Below are 22,196 nucleotides of genomic sequence, written 5' to 3' on the forward strand. Positions count from 1 at the left end.
CAACCCACAAAAAGATCTGACCAAATTCAATGTGACCTGAACACTTAAAATAAAGAAAATAATTATAATGAAGGGATGAAATGCAGGAAAAGCTCAATAATATACAGTAGATATTTTTAAAAAATGTAAGTGGAAAGGTTACCGCATCACGCTGGAAAATATTTTATTCGTGAACTACAATAAACCAATGTTGTTGCATGACCAGCTGATAATATGTTCTGACTTCAGCCAAAGAAGCAGGCACTGTAATTTAAAATGTTACCATAAAAAAACAGTACATGAAGCATGGGTTTTGTACTAAAGCTGCTCCAGGAAAAACAGTTTATTACTTAAACTGTCCATTTTAAGAACAGTACAACAGAACACATATAAATACTTGGGACTGTAATTAGCAACTTTACTGAAAAAAATAAATAAACATTTAGCAAATTAAAAATTAAATCTACCGCAGCTTATTTGATTGCAGTCGAAAACCTGCCATTCACTAAACTTAGCTTTCAGATTGTTATAATGAAAAGAAGGGTTTGGAAATATTTCAGATATATGACACTGTGTTTACTGTGGTGTATTTAATATCGAAACAACAGAACAAACTCACTGAAACAAGAAATGGTTACATGTACAGTAAAGATATAAGAGCTGGCTGTGTTGCATGCTCTCCGGACTCCACTAACACCGAGCATGCGAGTTGCAGTAGGCTATTTCCCATTACAACTGGACACAGTTCCCTACATAACAATTGCAAAATATCTCAAATATGAAATGGGAAGCTCATTGCAGTCATCAGCTGCACAGATTACCTAATCAACAGAATGAGGCAACAAACAAGTGAGTACTAACGTAAGTTACTGTTTTAGTATCACTATAGTGTCTTAACAAGTTGTTATATTTTAAGTAGTTGAATATGGTAGCAACCAACTTGCTCTTGAAGTTGCACCCAACAACTGCATTTGGAGACCAAATTTTTTTGGCCTAAGAGCCATTGGCTCCTAAGACAAAAATTTAGTCTGGAGCCCTGTCTAGGCTGCTGGTTGACAAAAAAAACAACTGCATTTTCAGAATAAATAAATAGTTACTATTAGGTTAAACTGTGTTGTATATTTCTGTAGCCAATCACTAGCTTTACATATGAATTCTAAGCAAAATTACACAACATCCTACACTTTGACTTAAGTTTAGTGGCCTTGTTGCCCTCTACAAATGTATTGAACTGAAGGCCATTTTGCCCTTCTTGTTGCAAATTTAGAGCCCTGGGTATGATTTTGTAGTTATTATTGTGTATGTCAGCTTTTAGGCTACACATATTATACATTGACACTTTACAAAACCGTTTTTGAATAGAAGCATTACAAGAGCAAAATCATCACTCCTTGCCAGAAATCCAGCCCCTATAATTATTCTGTTGATGGTAACCAATGGTTGACAAAGGTGCTGTGTCACCACAATGTATACACATAAACCTTGCAGATGGATAGTAATTGGTTCTGGGTAATTATAATCCATAGTTTCTTATACTTATGCAAATTTGAAATTAGCCCAGACCATTACGCACCTGCATTTTTTACTTCCTGTAAATGCTTGTTAGAATCTAGCAGTTTTTTGACAATCATTTCTTTGGTGAAGCAAGTGCAAAAGCAATTGATTTGAAAGGATTTTTTTTTTCCAGTATATACAGTAATATAAAAACAACATAGTTGTAGGTTGGAGCAGTTAAATTACTGTTCAGAGTAGTTCTATACCATTATTTTATGTGTCTTTGCCTGTGCACTGCTTCAAAATGTTGTCCATAGTGTTTTGGCAAAATAAAACAAAAGGCAGACTGGTTGAACATTGCTTGCTGATAAGTTATTACACCTTGTAACTTTTTTTTATTAACTGTAATAGCCTTTATTCTCTTCACTGCTTTCACCCTTCACTCTTTAACTTGAATGATCTTATAATGGAGGTGAAGGTAGGACTTTCATTAAAGCAGAAATTAAATATGTAAAAAATGATATACTGATACGTACTCTAAGCACCTCACTGTCTGTAAATTTTAACCATGCAGGGCATGGCAGATTTGAGTATACAATACCAAATAAAAACTAACCCACTGTTTATTGCAGAAAAGCTTTCTTCATCAATGTTGTCTTTGGTACAATAATAATCTGTGACAGGACATGAAACAAACCATTAAAGAAGACTAAAGAAAGCAGGTATGTGTTGACATGTTTTATAAACTTATTAAAAATGTACAATGCCAAGTTAAATAAACAGTGTATGTCAAATAAAACCAATCCTAATTCCAATAATTTTAGTATGAAGAGAAATTACTTATTGGTGTATTAAGTAATTAAGCATTAAATATGTGGTATTAATTCTATTGTGAATATTTTGACACATTTTAAACAAAGAGCTCTGGGATATTGTGCATGCCAACAAATTGACTTCAAGTACCCCAAATTATTGTTGAGTATCAAGGGACCTCAATTCTGCAATAGGCACGTTTAATTAAAAGCACACAAACCTCATCAGCAATATTTGATGAGGAAACTCTAAATGAAGTCAAGAGCTATTAACAAAGATTTTCTAAATCTATTGAGCAAATCACAGTTTTCAGGACACAGTTCGAGGGTGCATTTGGCAGGAGTTATATTAACTCTTCTGGTTGCTCAAGTCATCTCACAAGGTCTTCTTCATAAAAAGAACAAAACTAAGGAAATTGCTTACTTGGGTTTCCTTTTTCTATTAAAACAAACTAGTACCCTTGCTGAAACATTTGCACCGCATAGTAGAAAAAAAATCCTATTACCAAGAAGAGCCCTAGCAGAACCATTACCAGTAATTGATGAATCTGAAACAAATACTGCAGTGGCACAGGTACTTGAGCTAAGAGGCAGTCATTAACTGCCAGGAAGGGTCTTTATTTCAGATATAAAAACACACCAGTACTAGTATGTAACCATTATAATCATGTGACACACACCCCCTACACATAGAATACCCTTTTTGTTGTACCTTCAATTTTTGCTTTAATAACAAGCAACTGACTTCAAGATTGAATCAGCCCCAATGACAAAATAGTGAGGCAAACATGTTACAGTACCTGAGAAAATAAGTTTTTTTTTTTTTTAATTGTTTCTCTCAGAAACAGATACTTCCTGTAAATAGTTGTTGTATTATATCAACACTATACAAGCATTTTTACATTTTCCAGAGGATATAGTGAACCATGGCATGAATGTGTCTAATATCATGGAAATATTTGCATGATCTTATGTAATAATGTAGTATTATTAGTGCTTTTACATTTTTTTTAAATTAATCAGAGCATGTAAACAATCGATTCAAATATGACATTTTATGTTCATACTAATCTATAAAATACCAGGTAAAGACGGAGAGTTTTTATTTAATTTTTTCTCATACCGAACATTTATTTAAAGTAAAAAAAAAAATGTTTAAAGTTTTGATTATTTAATCTATTAAATGTCCTTAATATAATAAACTCTACGTGTTACGAAAAGCTTTTAGGACATGTGAATTTAATGTCTAAAGTGAAATTGAATGCAAGGTCTTGGCTTTATTTTGTTTGGGAGTGACTAAAGGCTTCTGAGTAAAGGGTGTAAATATTTTTCCATTGTTGATGGAGCTGGAATTTTTGATGTGTGATGGATGTGAAGCTTTAGACTTGTTAATTCCAAGTAGGCGGAGCCTATGAGCATATAACAAATGTATTGCTCATCATAAACATAGCTGCAAGCTTCAATAGTGCTGTCACCACATTATTGCAGCATGTACTGTATACTCATTTTGACATTGTTTTGTATACAGAATCATGATACCAGGCTGTTTTACATAGAAAACAAATGTTTCTTCAAACATAGTATTATTTATCAAGACATTTGTGTACATTGGAGCCAGTAATGCATTTAAGATATTAATACAAATATATTTTACTGTACAGTACACTGCCTAGTTCTAAGTTCCAGAATCATCTTCATTATCAGAACATTTCTCACTAGCAAGATGATTGCAGTAATTGCACCAATTGTATCCACTGGTTGGATGTGGTGTGGGGGAACTTTTCATTACCATCCTTCTTTCAGGGCTGGGTATTTAGTCATCATTCTCAATGCATGCCTCATCAGCAGTTATTTTTGTTAAGCTAATAGTGTCTTAGCATTCTAGGGTTCAAGACGCTTTACTATTTTATGTGTGTCTTTCCTTCTCCAAGAATGTAGACCTGTCAAAGTCACTGACAAAGTGACATCAGCTGCTGTGGGTGTAGTAGCATACCCCTGGAAAAGTAAATACTGTGTATCTGGGATACAATGAACAGCTACAGCATTAGGCAAATTATCAAACTACTTCAGCGACAATGGTTGCGGTTGTTCTGGACAGTCTCCAACTACAATACAAAACTATGCTATATGTTGCTACATCATCAGGTTTGTAAGTGTCTGTATCTGCCAATAAGTTAATAAAGCTTGTAGCAGCTAGATGTATAGAACAATGTGGCCCATATTCATAAAGGTTACAGAGCAAACTATAGTTGTTGACAGAGACACTGCATAACATGCTAGATTGTAAAATGAGTATCACACCGAACATTTATTTTCATGTAGATATATGCTACCATTTAAAAAAAAAAAAAAAAAAAAACAAACAAACAAACAAACAAAAAAAAACTAATTATACACTGAATTCAAACAATTAGAGCCTCGGCGAGGCATCCAGTGATGTACTTGAAACATCTTACCAATACAAATACCGGTGCCTGATCGTTTCATGTTTAGATGGTAGTGAGAATTTTAAAATTATTGGAAAAAGATTTTAAAGTTTACATGTATATGGAATTTAGTTAGTTCTTCAAATGTTTGTGTAAAAAATACTCTCTCATTATGTTTTGACCTATTCAGTTTGCTTTTTGATCTGCAATAGAATGGTACCTCACTGAAACGGGAGTGCATTGAAAAAGCACCTCATTTTAATAGGGTGATAAGATTATATTTTCAACCCTCAAGCTTTTACATGCTGACAAACTGAGAACATCATGTAGTGCATTAAATAATCGAATTTGAGAAACAGGTTAATAAATTGCTTCATTTTACCAAAGCATATTGAATTTCAGTGAATGAAGCCCTAGAACACAGTTTTAAAAAGGTTTTGCTACACAGCACTATTTTCTGTTTGGGTTAATCCTTCCTCTATGGGCATTACCTGATAGATATGTGGTCTTGTCTTTTATTAAGAGTCCTTTCCATTGTGTTGGAACTCATTCATTGTCATTGTAGTAAATTATCTAGTAGGTGATTTGCAGAAGACACCTATTTTTGCACTGCAGGCCCTCTGGTACTGCACAGGTGGAGGTACTAGGATAAAGAAAATAGGGGGTAAAAATAGGATCTGAGTTTGTTTGGGATAGTAAGATTCTGGCAAATCATTTATTTTTTATTTTTATTATTTACACAAAAGCTTGTTAGATTCTGTAGTTAGATTAAAAACGACTAAACAGCTTAGTAAGTTTGAGAGAAAGTCCTTTAGTGTGTATTGAAAATGTACTATAACAGGTATTATATGGCAATTTCATAAAAACAAATATCTACCTGCTAAATTAGATGGGTATTTAACATTCAATATATCCCTTGACATTAAGATTAAACATTTTCTGATTGAACATTTTTCAGAAAATCAGAAGCAAGCACTTAAAGGTGACCGATAAAATAATTTTAGTATTTGCTTGAAAAAAGATGAATAAACAGTTATGTATTTTGTCCACCCTTTTCTGATGACTGACAGTTGAAATACATTTATAACCACACAGCTCAGGAGGGCTCCAGTTGAATACATTTTGGTAATTGAGCAGAATGATCCTTTAACTGCTCCAGGAATATCACTGTTATTTGGGTAATGATAAAATGTGTATTTGCTTTTTTCAACCATTCTCCAACTGAACACTCCCAGCACAAAATGCTATGTATTTTCACAAACAACTTATTTGCAGAGTCAGATGGACAGATGAACTAAAGGTGATTTATTATTTTTTTTTTACTGAATCTTATCTTGCTCATGAAATGCTTACACTAAAAAAAAAAGTACCTGGGCCATTCTTGCTGTACACCAGTTCATACCAGCAGAGTTCCATGCTACAAACAATAAACAGACAGTTATCCATTACTGGGTTTATATCTCTCAGGGGAATGCAATCTGCACACTCCTTGTAGGTTTTTTGATAAGTCTGCTGTACTAGAATCCACTTTCCATTGTCAATATAATAGTCCATTTAATCTTGTTAGTATTGATTGGGCATTCTCTGTTTCTCAAGTTGGGTTTTCCTAGACTTCTCTGCAAATGACTATTCTGTGGTTGCTATGGTAATGCTGGCGAGTGAAAGCATGTATGTTTCAGGGGCCCAGGCTCTAAATCAATGTGTCGCCAGCCATGGTTGGAGCATTGTGTTTTGAAAATGAGGCACCAGAGAATAGCTTGTAACCCCAGAGTAGAGAGGTTTGTGTAACTCTATTGGTGTTTCACATTCATAATTCAAACAAGAGGGATAACAATGATGAGTATTATAGTTCAAATATATATATACATAGCATATTCTTTAAGAAATAATGAATAATTGTAATTATATTCTTCAATCAAGATAAACACTGAAAATAAATACAGTGAGCTGCATTTGCACAGGACAAAGACCAACATAATAAACCAGTCACTGTTGACTGTTTGCTGTTGTAATGTAAAATTTAGGAAACTGGTATCTACTAATTTAGCCCATTGTGTAATTATATATCAGAGATAGAACTGGGAAGTGTATTAAAACCCCCACTTTCTTTTTTAATAATTTGCATTATGTTGCAATCAACCGGAAAAATAGTTACAGCATGAACAATAGTTTTATTCTGTATAGATTGTTTTGCTGTATATCAGTTAGAAAACACTGGGTCTGTCAATGGCAAGTCATGCCATTTTAAACTAATATAAAAATATATTATTCTGCAATATTGTTGAGCAAATGAATGGTAAGCATATTTTGTGTTTAATTAACTACAGTATTTTTGTTAAGTAACATAATCCAGTATTTAACATGTTGGTCAAGGTTATATATTTCAGCTTATTTCATTACTATTTAATGAAATAATGGCCTGCATATAAGGCCTGCATCCAGTTTTGCCACTGAGTTCCAATAGCGTTTAGGTTAGCTGTTCATATCAGAATGGAAAAGATTCTCACTGTGCTTTGAAATCATAAAATACATTTAAGGGAAAATTCCTGAACCTCGATGGCAAAGCTTGTGAATAAAAAACTAGTTTGAAATTGAAAGCAATAACCTCTAGCACTTTCATAAGCATTACTACTGGCCAGGCAATTTATTTGCTGGTCCTGTTAAATGAATGCAATGTAATTTGCCTATATAACTCCAAAGCAATTCTCGTTGCACACACACTTAGCCATGTCTATCCATCAGGTTTTACTTAATGTTTTCTTTTTTTCTTCCATTCCTTTACCCTCGTCTTTCCCAAAGAAAAGATGTCTGCTTGCAATGAATACTATGAGCTGCTATAAATAACCTGCACTAAAGATGTAGCCATGGTAACAACAGGGCTTCAAAACTGATGTGTTTGAAGCATGTTGGATGTTTGTCTAAAGAGAAAAATGGCATTTGACATTCTATTTTGTAAAATCTTTGTGATGGATTACATTACAATACTTTTTTATTGCAATTGTTTTAATGGCTTTGTTTCAGAAACTACATTGTGCAATATACCATTGAGAATAATTACAATAATTAGTAATAATCAGCAGCTAAGAAAACCTTATCACACATAGAATGCCTTGTCATGAATACTGTTAATTTGAAATGCACTTAGCAAAACATGAATGCTTTTGTTTTTCCCTTTTTTAGTAGCTAAAGTCTCTTATAAGCGAAAGCTAAAGTCGCTTATAACAAGAACAAGAAATGCGTATTCAGCATATTTAGAGTACCAGTATTACAATAAAATAAAAAAAAATATTTTAACTACAACCTATTCTCCAATCAATGATTTAGCCCTATTACCAGGCACCATGGGCGCCATCACCACAGGGGCCAAGAGGGTCATGCCCCCCAACTAAATAAAGCTGCCTATATTTTTGTAAATGCCCTCTAGGCATTCCATGTTTGCAAGATGCATTAGCAAAATCTCGAAAAATATAGTAAGATACGAAATGAAGACAGCTAAATTCTAGAAAAAGAATGTTCCATTCTTGGTGCCAAAAGTCATTGTCTTGTAAAGTAATTGTCAGTATCAACGTTTATGGACTTTTTAAAATTGATCTGGCTTAAAGAGGGAAATTCTATGAGCTATTCACAAAACTGTAAATCATTGAAACGCACTGCCCCCAGTAGTTGACTAATATAAATATAGATATATATAAAAGTATTTTAATACTAAAACGCGTTATTGGATTTATTGCACAAGTAAATATCCAATGATTAATACACATGTGGAGTTTGTAAAAAAAAAAAAAAAAAAAAAAAAAAAAAAAAAAATTCTTCACTTACCTAAGAAAATTAGAATACTGTTATAACTTGTTTAAACAAAACTACATTGATAATAAGTAGGCTATCCTGCTGCAGTCGCGGGTCTGTGCTAATTTTAATTGAGACATCGGTCGTGTTCTTATTAGGGATGCAGCAAATCCAAGTTTTGGGATTCAGCTGAATACCGAATGCATCTCAAAAGATTCGTCCGAATATCGAACCAAATACTGAATCCTACAAAAACTGTCAATAAATCTGAGGGAAATTGTTGAATGAAAAACAGACTGGCAGCTACTAACAAGGGACGAGCACAGTCTATTGTTTTGAGCCTTTTAGTTCATAGCATTTTTATTACCAAATGGAAATATATCCCTGAATAATATTTCAGTTTGAAAAGTACAAAATTTACTGCTAGCCCTCTCCCCCACAAACAGAAAACTGTTTACTTTACCTTTACGAGAAAGGAAAGCTGCATCTTTGCCGTAATCCACTATATTTTCTTTAATTACGTTTCAACCTGTGTCAACTGATCTGAAAGTAGGGTTGCCAACAGGCTCCAGAATCTCAGGACACTTAAAGGAAAGTCAGTTCCCTTTCAATTCGAAGACGACCACCACTACATTAGGTATGGGATATTCGGGTAGGTATTGCTGAGCTCTCTATACCAGAGCTGCCGAAAGGCCCCTTCCTGGGATGACACACTCGGTCCCGCCCACTGAGGGAATAAAACCATCTCTCACAGGAAGATCCTCCTCTTTTTCCCTCTCAAGATTTTAGACCTCTATGTTGAACTGAGCGTCATGATAAAAAAGAGCTTTTTGAGTCAGTTGTATTTCCCTTGCATTTGTGCTGAAAGCCGGCTTGCCACTTTCCTGGAATCAACGACTTAAAAAAGACAGAGTCCTTTATTGCCTTTCTGTCTTTCAGCGGCCTTGTGTGTTAGGCCGCTCTTTATATCCGTCTGTCTTATGTGAGCGACTGCCTGTGATATAATCAGGTTGAATCAAATAACTCTGATTCCAAAATCAATGCATCACTCTCGTTTGATAATCACAGACTTGGTGTGCATTACTGGCTGGGGGAGTTCATAGGCTAAATCCAGGAGTGTGATCCTCATTGGCCAAAAGATCTCTTACATTGTCTGACCCGACAGAGATTTAGACCCGATTTCTAGATTTAGAATTTTACGAACTGCAATTTCAAAATATCTATAGGGCAATGAACAATACACACATGTAACAAATATCTTTTTAATAAAGAGAATACATCAATGTACATGCTTTTACTGAAAATAAAAGGTTGAATACTTCCTTTGAGATAAGACGGCTCTTTTTTTCTAATCTTAATTTTGAAAAGGAAAAACTGTTGCCGTTACTGTGTCTCAGTATTTCAATGTCATGGTAATGCTTAATGCAGAGCATGGGTTGAAACTTTCTCTGACGTAATCGACCACCTATTATTAATATATATCTATATATAATATATATGATATATATATATATATATATATATAGATATAGATATATATATATAATCATGTCCTCGAGAACGATATATAGCAAAGTGGGAAAAATATGAGAAACTGTATATTCTAGCCAATTTTCTCACAAGCTGTAGTAAAGTGCTGTAATGAATTGCCATCTCAGTCCATTGAATTGAATGGAATCGCATGTTTTACAAGCCAGCATACGTGTTTAGCTATAATAATGCAAAGAACATGTCAAGATTCTTCCCTTTAGATATCTCAGCTGATTAAACTGAATGGAAAGGCAATGGCTGGACACGAGCCGCAAACCATACAGTTCAAAGTCAAACTTCTTACCATTCAACTAAAGAACAAGCTCTGTAGTCGAAAGGTAAGTACAGGGCTTATGCTGATGTCAATATTATGAACTTATTAGTTATTAGGAGGAGATTTATTATAGTGTTATATGCATTTAACCCAGTCTGTCATATCTAGAGCTAAAACAAACTTGACCTGCAAACATACAGTATCTAAAGACCAACAACTTGGTTAATGAATCTTGACAGTTACTGGCCAAAAAATAATGGTATTGTTGCTGCTTGTAGTGTGCATGAACCCAAAATCACAACATCTGAAAATCTCAGGCCAAGACACACAACCCTATTTGCTATCACAAAATCCTTCAACGGATGCACATTGAAACTACTATAGGAGATGTGTGGTTTCAAAAGTGTGTAAGCCCACACAAAACTGAGAACGGACAATGCAGAACTGCACTGGTATTGGGGGTGGTGATTACCAAATAGGGTTAGCACAGCTCTGCCCTTTAGAAATTGGCAGGGATGGGGTTAAATTCCCCTACCTGCCTGGGTTTATTATGTTCAGGTGGCTGGGGTTGATTAGTTGATTAGCTTAATTAACGATCAATCAGCGCCCAGCCACCTGACATAAAAGGAGGCCTCTGCTTCCCATTAGGAGGAGGGAGCTGAGGAAGCAGGTTGTTGTTTGTTGTTTGTTGTTTGTTGTTTGTTGTTTGTTGTTTTGGTGAATTTTTGAATCCAGTGAAGGCATTGCCCAGCCTGGAAATCTGTATTTTTGTAAGTTTTGCTTTTTGCTTTATTTGTGTTTAAATATCTTTATTTTTTTGCCATTGTGCCCTTTTATTTTTGTGTTTATTTATAATAAAAGTATATTTTTTTGAACTGCAGTCTGTCTCTGGGCCTCTATCAACTCGCCAGCCTGCCACATTACATAATATGTTTTACACTCCATGTAAAGCATAATTATGAAATACTCCAAGAGCACCTATATGCAGAATTGTTGTAACTCATTCATGCAGCTAATTTAATCTTGCTGCATTTGGTGGTTTAGTACTTAAATTCACTAATTGATTAGTGCTGTGCTGGAAAGCAAACAGGAATTTGAAGAAGAGCATTGCAGAAAAGAAAACTGTTATTTTAAAGAGTTATAATTTAGCCTGTTACAGTACCACAAAGAACAGAAGTCTGTACATTTGGGATTGGAATTAGGAGCTATTATAATCATAGTAATGACTGTTATGTTACGAACATAATTGTCAAAACAAAGGCACTTCTGCCAGATAGTAAATGTGTTGGCTTCTGCTGCAGTAGTGAGGCTTCTTATCCAATGTTTTGACTTAGTATGGTTTCAAAAATCTTTTAGAACTTGTGGAATAAAAACATACGCTATTTGGCATGCATTTCTTAATTATTTTAATTTATCACTGCTGTGACAGCCACCAAATACAAAAAAAAAAGTAGAGTGCATAGAAAGACACAACTTTTTATGAGTTAGCATCTCAGCCCACTAAATTGATTGGAAAGGCATGGGCAAGACACTCTGTAGTCAAGAGATAAGTACATGTCTTACGCTGATATCAGTATTCATGACATTCTGAACCCAAGTACGTGTACACTTAGTGCTCAGGGAGTTTCAATGTCAGGTTTGTCACTGTGACCAATTACGTCCCCCAAGATCTGTAGAAACTGTAGAATCACATGTTACTCCAGATTCTGGTTTTCACTGTAATATTCACTGTAATCATCCTATTGAAGTAACTGGAAAGGCAGTTGCTGGGCGCAAAGAGCAAAGGTAAAGGTTTTACAGTTCAAGTGATGAGCATGTCGAGAGATAAGTGCATGTCTTATGCTGATGTCAGCATGATTTACAATACAGTATATCAGCTGCTACGGGGATATCCATTACAAGCAACTTCAGTATTTTACATTTTGAAAATGGTTATTTTAGAAAATGATTGTGGGACACTACAGCCTAAAGAAATTATACAAAAATAATTTTCTTTCATAAAACAGCCGGCTCTAAAAGCTTAATTTTATTATGAATTCACTGGACAGGATCAAGGGCTGCATGGAGGAAGAATCTCCAGGGATTACAAGGGAAGGAGAGTGCTGAGACTTAGTGAAGATATTAGGGTCTCCCCTTGGCTCAAGGAGAAACGTCCTTGTGGTGGTGTGGCTGCCGCAGCCGGGCCTCCAAGGCAGAGAAGCAAGCTTGGATGATTAGCAATTCTGCCCACTATGTCTGTCCCTTTAAATTAATATGGGTTAGCTCAGTGTTCTTCATTGCAAGGCCCGCGGGCCAATGGCGGACTTTGGTGTACACAAATGTGAAAAAGGCGGTGTGGCGGCCCTCACACTGATGTCTTATCAGCGAAAGTGCCCCCCCTCTGAAAATTAGTGAAGATCACTGGGTTAGCCTTTAAATGCAAGCAGGAGGGGGCGATCAAGAGCGATAACAATCACAGACCCAGGCGCACGAGGAGAGAGCCGAAACTGTTTGAACTTTCATGGCGGCATGCAGACAGGCAGAGCTTTGTTTTTCTATATTTTGATGAGTATGGCAGTCCATATTAGTACATTTGAAAATCACCAGTGTTTTTGGAATAATCGATTAGCCTGTCGTTTTGGAGTTTGCTGTGGACGAGTTGTGAGCAGTAATTTAAATGAAGAAAACTGATGGGGAACAGAGACTATAGAAAACTCCAGACAGGTTTGAAAAGAATGCAATTCTATTTAATTTATTTAATTATTGGACTTAACAGGTTGTGTTGTGCTGAATTTTTAATCGCACTTAGAATTATAATATTTTGTCTTTGAAGATGTTCAGTGAGGAACTTTGATCTGTTTGCTTTGCAAGGAATGATCATTGAATGAATAATCGGTGGGTTGGAAAGCACATGCAGGGGATTCAATGATTAAATTATTGGATCACCCAAGACTTCTGTGATTTATAAAGACTGTCCTTAATTTCTATGGAGTTATTATCTTAAATAAAGGGTTAATTATATGTTTAATGCAAAACGCTGTTAGGGTTAATTACCTGTTAACTATGTGTTTTATGTTTTGGCTTTCCTGTTACTTGTTAACTATTTTGTTGTTGCATGGGTACAACCAACATACAACTGTGATAAATGCACTTTAGGTTCTATATTCTAGTCTGTAGTCTAAAATAATAAAAAACGTTAACTTATTCATTGGTGAAGAGAGAAATGGGACAATTGTTTGGTAATTGTTTGGTTCTTTATTATATGCAATGCATTGCAACTGACCGTGCGACGATATGCAGTTTCTGACTGCAGTAGTGAAGGATTGGCGTTTTGCTATTTTTGATAAATGATATATTTTTTGTTAATTAGGTAAATGTTAAAGCTAATTTCCTATATAAATATCGTTGTCAGAGGAAGAAATGTATATCTTAGTTAGCAGTCAGGGGACATAAAAAGGAATGTGCAGTTTGGTTATCAGAGTTCTAGAAAACTTTAATATTGCTGGAAATGTTTTGCTGTAGACTGTGAATATGTATACTTACTGGTGAAGGTTCATTGATATATTGCTGTGAAGTGGGTGGTGGCTAATTGGGCTCAATAAATGTTCGAGTGCAATATTAAGTTTTTTTTTTTTTTTCCCTTCTGGGGAGCTCAATTTGTTCTAAATAATATTGTCTCGTGATTGTTCCTGGCTTAGGATAGGGTGTAGTAAGATTATCTTGATTGAGGGGTTACTACTATGTCCGAGTGACGGCTTTAGGGAAAATTAATATAAATATCAATAACTTAAATATTTACCTGGCACCTCAGATAGCCAACCATTGCAAAATAGCAGAACCAGCTTGCTGTTGATTGCCTTTGAGCCAGACCTCCAAGATTGAGTAGTGCTTCACTTTCCTTGAGGGGGAGACTGGAACACTGGAAACAACAATAAAAAATAAACATGCAAGGATTCTCAGAGAGCCACATTGGAGAGTAGAGGTCGCATGGCTGCGCTCCGAGGCTGTGAAACAGGGGAGACTGGCAGGGGTGAAAGGCAGAGAGTGAACATGGAAAAGGAAACAAAAAAAAGGAGTTACGAACCATCCTTGCGGAGTACGATGAGTCAAGGGGGTTTTAGTCTGATCACGTGACCATGACACAAGTCACTTTTGTGGGGGGTGTCATCTTGGTAAAAGAGGGCAGCACAAGTACGGCAGCCACGTCCCTTGAGTCAAGTGCTTTAAGAATACTTGTCACGCCGTAATTGGTATTCACCACTAAATCACAGATTGGCAGGGGTCCAAGTCGTTGCTATAGTGTGGAACACCTACCTCTCTTGGAAGGCCAATAAGATGTAATGGATTTCTTCAGAAATCTTTCTTACCTCATTAATTGAAAAACTCTAACAGCTCTAATGTTTAACGGAGCATGTTGCTCTACTCCTGGTTGGTTCTTGAAACAAAAGACGGAGCTGGAGAGCTGGGGGAGGGATGACAGCACTATGAGTTAACCTGTGCTAACCCCTAAAGACCACAGACAATTGTTCGGGACGAAACTCACAGCCTGTCGTTGCCGTGCCTCCCAGTCACCTTGGTTTATTATGTTTGTTTTTTTCACTTTGTTGTTAGATTGTGTTTATTTTTATAATTACTTCACCACTCGCCTTATCCTGGCACACTTTGAGGATGAGGCTGATGTGGCTGGGCATCTGAAGTTGGACAGTGAGCTTCACTTGCTTCTAGAGAGGAAACTATTGCACAGGTGGTACAGTATAGTCGAGGAGGAAAGGAGGAATGAGGAAATGAAAAGGGAGACAGGAAATAAGTGTATGACCTGAGGTTAAATAGGGAGTTTGACAGACAGGTTAATGGGGGCAGACCAGGAGGGAAGAGCCCTAGCTCCTGCCCCCTGAGCCACACCCCAAAAATATTTACCCAATAACATAATTTACTCTATACCACAAACTGAGATTACAGGTCCTGTTCATAAGGTATAAAGCTGTCAGATTTTTTTTAATGAATTAACTAATGCCATGTTTCAATCTGCCAATGGGACTAAGTTGTATGCAATTTGAAATCAATCACATTTTTTTTTTATTAATTAGAATTGTGACAGCAGCAGTTAGCATTACAGGCTGGCACAACTTGAGGTGATTAGGAAGTTTCTTAATTTGTGTCCGATGCCAAGAACACAAAAGGCGTGTTTTTAAACGTCTGATGGTATAAAGAAAAAACATGCAGGCAGAACAGAGGTTTGTGATATAATTGTGCAGTACTATCAGGGAACTATTGACGATAGGTGACTGCATTTCTAAAGTGAAATAAAACAAAAAAAATGATACATTCTACAGCCTGGAGGTTGTGTAACATCTGGTTGCATAAAAGTCTATACATTTAATGCTTTCATGCTTCAAAATCTAAACAACATGAAGAGATATCATGCGAGCAGCTACCATTGTTGGCATCCTAGCAGGGTCTGTGCTAAAATGCATGAATATTGTAAATAAACCTGGGCAGCTGCTGCTGTTTCAAAGAAAACTGCCCATCGCTCTCTGAGTCATTGAAAGCAGATCGCAGAGGGAGTCTGCATAATTTCAGATTTACGAAAAAGACCGAAAACAAACAAACAAAAAAAATACCCAACAACCGGATTGCATTAAACCCATCTGAAGCAATTACAGGAGAATAATGTATTTCCCTAAGGAAGAAGAGTTGTAGCAACATTTCTTAGACTATAATTAGCTCATCTTGAAAGCCAGGGGTATTAGAAGCTACGCACGATTTGCTATGCATGTTCATTGTTCATTATTTATTTATAAATGTAACTAACTGGAGTATTATTTTTTTTTTCTTGGGGGGGTGGGTAATAATAATATTGTTACACTCCTGTATAGTTGTTTACCAATATGCTAATTTTTTAAAGAATGGACTGGAATATTGTATTTGCTTTCTGGAGCGATGCATCCGGAGACCTTTATATTCTCTGGTAATTTGTAAATTGCATTTGTGCTTGACCTTTTATAAAGGCAAAATAATATTTTATCATTTAGACTACTTCAAGATACGGTGCAAAGGCAGGTTGTATCAGTAGGTAATGAACCTTTAGTTAACTAAGAAATGAAATGTTAACTACCCTGGTTGCCTCGGGGGAAGAGTAATCCTCACTGAATAAAATAAAAATGGGATTAAAGTTTATTTTTAAACGTTAAGATTTATTTGGATTGAGTTCAAATGCGGTAAAGATTGCATGGATTTAATTATTAGTATTTGTTTCTCAGCAGACGCCCTTATTCAGGGCTATTACAATTGTTACAAAATATCACATACAAAGTGTCACATTTCAGAATATCACATTACAGAATATCGCATTACATATAAGAGCAGCTGTAAAGTACAATAAAACCAGTAGCAAAAGATCAAATTCAAATAAAAGCAAAAAATAGAGAATATAGTAAATAATTACATGCAAGAGCAGGTTCGACTAAGAGCAGTTAAGTGAGAATGATTTCAATAAGAGAAAGTAAAAAAAAATGGATACCTATAAGAATAAAGTCAAATACAAGATACAAGAAGTAGTTATAATTTAGAAACATTCTAGAATACTGCAAGGTATGGAGCAGTTCAGTGCAAGTGCAAGCTGATGCAAGTACTGGTACAACTGGGGGCCATATAGGTTGTTCCAACACTGAGGGGCAGGGGAGGAAGCAGGGGAGTGGAGGGGGGGCACCTCATTTTACCCAGTTTACCCAGAAGTCAAAACAGTTTAAAAAAGCTGAATAATGCCATACCATGTTTTACAATTCTCCAGCTACAAAGCTAGGCAGGTGCACTTCTACTATAACCCCCATTGCCAGAGATAATTAGACAAAATATTTTTTTATCTGACACACGGTGAAGTTCAATTACAGGACACAGCAGTTTTTTAGAGCAGCACAAATGCCAACTGGTAATCAGTATTCACAGTGAAGTGTAAAGTAATTTTAAAAAGGAACACAGATCCAAAGCAAGAAGCATCTAAGTATGTTATACGCTACAGACTTAAATTCATTTTTGGCCTTATAATATGTTTAGCTTCATGGTAAAATAAAATAAAAAAATTACCATGTCATTAAACATGTTTTAAGCCCACAAGTGGAAAAATGAATTCTAGTACTGTTACCATCTCCTACTGCAGATCAAGATAAAACTGGGATCCCTCAGGCAGGGATTACCTTTGAATTATGGCCTTGCAATCATTATAGAGGCTTTAATGTATCACCAAATAACACATCAAAGAAGACCTGCTCTAAAGATTAGTTAGCTTAGATTAGATAGCCTGCATCTTTGAGTACAATATAGTGATGCATTATGTATTATTATGTATTAAAATCACCAACAAAAGACGTGACAGTGCATAAACATCAACGTGACTACCGAGAAAAGATAACAAAGTCATCTACCTGAATTCACAAGCAGCAACGTGATTTACTGCCGAGAAAAGACAAACCATTCCAAGATAAACGTTTACAATTTCAGCATTTCTAACAAACAGTACCAGCTTGGACAGGTCGGAAATGCTGGCATACCGTTCAGAGTGATATGTTTGCAATGTGATCACTGCTGTTGTGGTTGCTGGGTTACATGTCTGATTTAGTGGAGTGTTGTGTTGTGCTTGCTGGTGCCGGGATGCATGATGTCATAAGTGAGTGAGGGGTGTGTGTACAACAGAGACGCCATCTTAAGCATTATACAGTGCACGGCACACTAAACAAACTCCGTGGTTAATCTGCAACAACACTGTTTTGTGTCAGTTTTCTACGATACAACAATGTAATTGAGGTTGTAGCATTGTAAATCCATATTTGTTTGATGTTTTTTTTTTTTTTTTTTTCCTCAAATTTGGGACGTGTCAACGTGACAAAGGAGAGATAAATTTTGGGCTGCCCAACATAATTTCAAGGTTTCCTTATGTCAAACACAGTATGTTGTTGACAACTATCTGACGTGATAGTGCTATAGAATCTTTGATTGATATTATTATTATATATATAATTTTTTGTATATATATATATATATATATGTGTGTGTGGTGTGTGTGTGTGTGTGTGTGTGTGTGTGTGTGTGTGTGTGTGTGTGTGTGTTTGTGTGTAAATTTATTGATATGGTTATACCAATGAACATTTACAACTTTAAATAAAAAAATGCACTCTTGTTATAGAAATAAATTAACTCTTCACTGTTGCTCCAACCTGTACCGAGATGACAGTCAAGATAGAGATTATAATCTGAACATACTGTAAGGTATGCCCCGCCCCACACCCAGGAGAGACATGAGGACAGAGATTTGGGACTGGTTATCTATTGTAAATGGAATAGTGGAGCAGTTAAGTCTGCTTGTAGTGGTACATTTGGAGTCCCCTGGAGGTGTGAAAATTAGTTATTACATTTGGGGAAGACCCAATGAGTGGGGAGTATTAGATTACCAAGCGAATCTGTTAGAAACCCTTTGATTTATTATTAATTAACCCATTCAGTGCCATTGTCCTCATTTGAGGACTGGTTACTTTGTAATTTTTTGGAGCATTTTTAACTGCCATGTCTACCTCTTACTTTAGTTCTCTTTAACCATATTGTTTTGATAACTTACTCTAATTGTGTTGACTGCAAAAGGTACGTCTAAATGTGCATGTAATCAAATTATATAAACACATCTTGTGCTATGTTTTTATTTTTTTTCAAATAAATTAATTTGGTACTTCATGTGTTTAATAGTGTAAAGAATAAAAAATGTAATTGAACATGAAATCAGGTGTCTGAATGTGTTCTCTGATGCAATTAGTCTTTTCTTCAAGCAATGATTAATTTAATTCTAACAGTGCTGACTCTTGATCAGTAATGTATTTCACAGATCCTTATTCTGAAAAGAATTCTTGCAATGGATGCATTGTTCAGCAGTGTATTCAGAAGCAGCAGGAGGTAAAACAATCATTGCCAAGCTATCATAGTATTTCCCTTAAAAACACCCCTTTCTTTTATGTTCTGAATTAGCTGCAGCGTTGAAAATTACATGTTGTCCAACTATATGTACAAAGTCCTGAAACGCCGATATTCCAATTATCTGAAGCACAAATCAGCATAAGAGCTAAAGTGTGTGTGCAATTTGGCATCTACTGAGGCACAGTGTTTAAAAATTCAATTGAAATGCCAAATGCCATGTTGCAATTCCTCAGACCCTTCTGTGATATTTAAAGGCTCAAGTGCTTAAGCAGTAGGATGCCAAGGACTGGTACAGTGGTCTAAAGCCAAATCCTTCCCCTCTTGAGCAAGCTGTAGACACCTGTGTTGTAAACAGTAGATTGATAGACAAATGACACATGGGTGGTCAAGGAAGGACAGTCTTGCATCTGCTAGTGCCTGGAACACATCCAGAAGAATAGCAGAAAGCTGAAATACCACAGGGATACCTTGGTTACCCTTCCAGTTCTCATGAAAGCCTCACTGATTTGAAATAAAATTAACTTGCAGTAATTGTTTTTACCGAAGCGGGCAAAAAAAAAAAAAAAAAAAAAAAAACGTGTGTAAAATGTCCTATTACCCTTTTTAATGTATTTCTTTTACATAATTACAGAAACAAGAGTGAAAAAAATATGAATTAATCTACACAAGATGGTTACTGTCAGCACTCTATCGTGAATGTACTGTACATATGGAACCACAGCACCACATCAATCTTCTTAACGCAATGTGCTTCCGGGAAAATTTTGCTAGGTTATTAATCAACTTTTCTTTCTAGGTTAGGCTTCTTAAAGAATTCTTTGGAGACAACTTAGAGCAAAAGATTTTCTAAATAAGTTACAGTTACAGCATGACAGGCCTATTATGTATTGGAAATCTGTGTAGCAAAAGTTGGTGGAAATCTCAGCTGGTCCTGGAACAGGTTTCTCATAACACAACATTCCTCATGTAACTGTATGCTAAAAAACAGAAACATGTTTGCTTTTGAACCTTTTTTAATACAGGAAATACACATTGTACAAAAGCTGCATTTACAAGTAGATTGTATTTCCAAATAAAAAAAAATGTATCCATCAGCATTTTTTTTCTTGTTCAATTGCATTAATTCATTCACTGTGTAAAATGTTACAAACTTGCCTCTGCAAATTTGAAAAATCGCCAATGAATATTATTTTTTTCTACTTCACATGAACTCATTTTAAGCTATATATCCAGATCCAAAACAGTAAGTCTGAGTTAACGTGCTTTGGCCACTTTCTGCATTTATAGAATATGACTCCACTCCTGATATCTCTCCCACCACATGTCCTTGTCTCAATCGCCTCCATTCTGAACCGATACAATTTGTGAGACAATGTACCTGTGTCTACAATCCTACTAGTCTTAATTCATGCTTCTCATTTCTAGTAGGACATCGAGACACCATCCACATCCCGTGAGCTTTGGGGCCATTATAGCTAAGTAGCTTGGCCATTGGTGAAAAAGGGTGATGTGGATTATAGCCTAAAGATGCAAAATTGTATTTGAGTCCTGTGTACTAAGGTACCAATATTTCAATAATTTTCACTTCCTCTGACTCTGAAAGTGATAGAAAAGAAACATAGATCAGCACTTACACAGCTTTCATGTCGTGAAGTTACAGAAAGTGCAAAAATGTAATAGAAAACGCAGATGTAAAAACATTAATATTCCTGTACGTGATACCATTCAGTCAAGACTCCAAAACACTTCTCACAGATTATCTACAACTGGATGGCACAGCAAGTTTACTTGGCATTTTGTTTTCCTCCCTCATATAAAAGCCATCTCATACACTTGATGAGCCCTATAGATATTGTTTAAATGTATGCCCTGTAACAAGCACTTGCACAATAATCATTGTTATTATTAGTTGTAGTCATAGTAGTAGTATTACATTATAAAATGTTTAATTACCACAGCTTTCTTGGGTATGTTGCTTTTTTCTGTTGAGTTTCTTCATATCTCAATGACTCCTTCCTAAACAGGATTCTTGAGTCTGTCTTTTAGCTCAAACACAAATAACTAATAACTACAGTTTCACCAGGATTTGTCAATTGTGTATACTTAGATTTTTTCCTCCAATTTTTACTGGTGTTTCAATTAAAAAATTACTGGTTTTATTCCTATTTTCCCCAAGATTTTTTTTTTTAATGATAAAAAACAAAAATGAGGAACACTAATCATAGGCCACATTAATACAAATTAGTTTATAGAGTGATGCCTAGTTTCAATTGTTTGGCCTTTTCAAACAATTAAATAAACTCAATGGTAACAACATGTGTTCGATTATAGAAACATTAAAAAAAACCCACAAAGAGCACTATCCCAGGGGTCTTTACCTGAATCCAACAGAGCTTACAACCATTGCCAATAAACGGAAGAAGAGTATCTCTGGGTAGCACACAGGCAGAATCAGGATAGTCCCAGCCATAGCTACAAACATTGCAGTACTGTCTCAGGCCTTTGGACTCTAGTCTGCAAAAATAAATACACCTTTGCAATTGTATACAAGCCTATATTAGAAAAACATATACAGACAGACAGGTGCTATTTTATTGTGATAAAAACAAATGTCATATTGTTACAGGTCCAATCTCAATTACACCAAAATTATTTATTTTAGAATTGATAGATAAAAGCCTATGGCATTTTTAAACTACACAGTCTGCAGTCTGACCATATCCTAATATTTGTAAACAGTAAAATGTTTGATTTCATGACTGGCGCTTCATCCGATCAAAGAAGACCTGTAATCAGTCTAATCTAGCCCAACCTCCCCTACAGAGCGTGGACAAAGGGACAAAAAGATTTGTATGCGTGTATGAAACATCAGCCGTGCAATACTCTAGGCTATTTGTCTACCAAAACAGGTTGAAAATCAGTGCATTATTATTATTATTATTATTATTATTATTATTA

General features: G+C 35.6%; 1 protein-coding gene across 2 annotated transcripts in view; it reads right to left on the reverse strand.

Annotated features, from left to right (window-relative positions):
* The window catches only part of LOC121314656 (phospholipid phosphatase-related protein type 1-like), a 91,553-nt gene extending 77,380 nt beyond the window's left edge, over positions 1 to 14,173 (reverse strand). Inside the window, exons 1-2 of one of the 2 annotated variants that reach the window (XM_041248149.1) lie at positions 6,082 to 6,130; positions 5,203 to 5,354 (exon numbers count right to left, since the gene is read on the reverse strand). The gene's annotated coding sequence lies outside the window, so the exon portion shown is untranslated. Of the gene's footprint in view, positions 1 to 5,202; positions 5,355 to 6,081; positions 6,131 to 14,079 lie in introns of those variants that run through there. The other variant, XM_041248131.1, reaches the window with a different exon arrangement.
* Positions 14,174 to 22,196: the final 8,023 nt, after the last annotated feature.

Source organism: Polyodon spathula, chromosome 1 (assembly GCF_017654505.1).
Source record: "Polyodon spathula isolate WHYD16114869_AA chromosome 1, ASM1765450v1, whole genome shotgun sequence".
NCBI lineage: Eukaryota > Metazoa > Chordata > Actinopteri > Acipenseriformes > Polyodontidae > Polyodon > Polyodon spathula.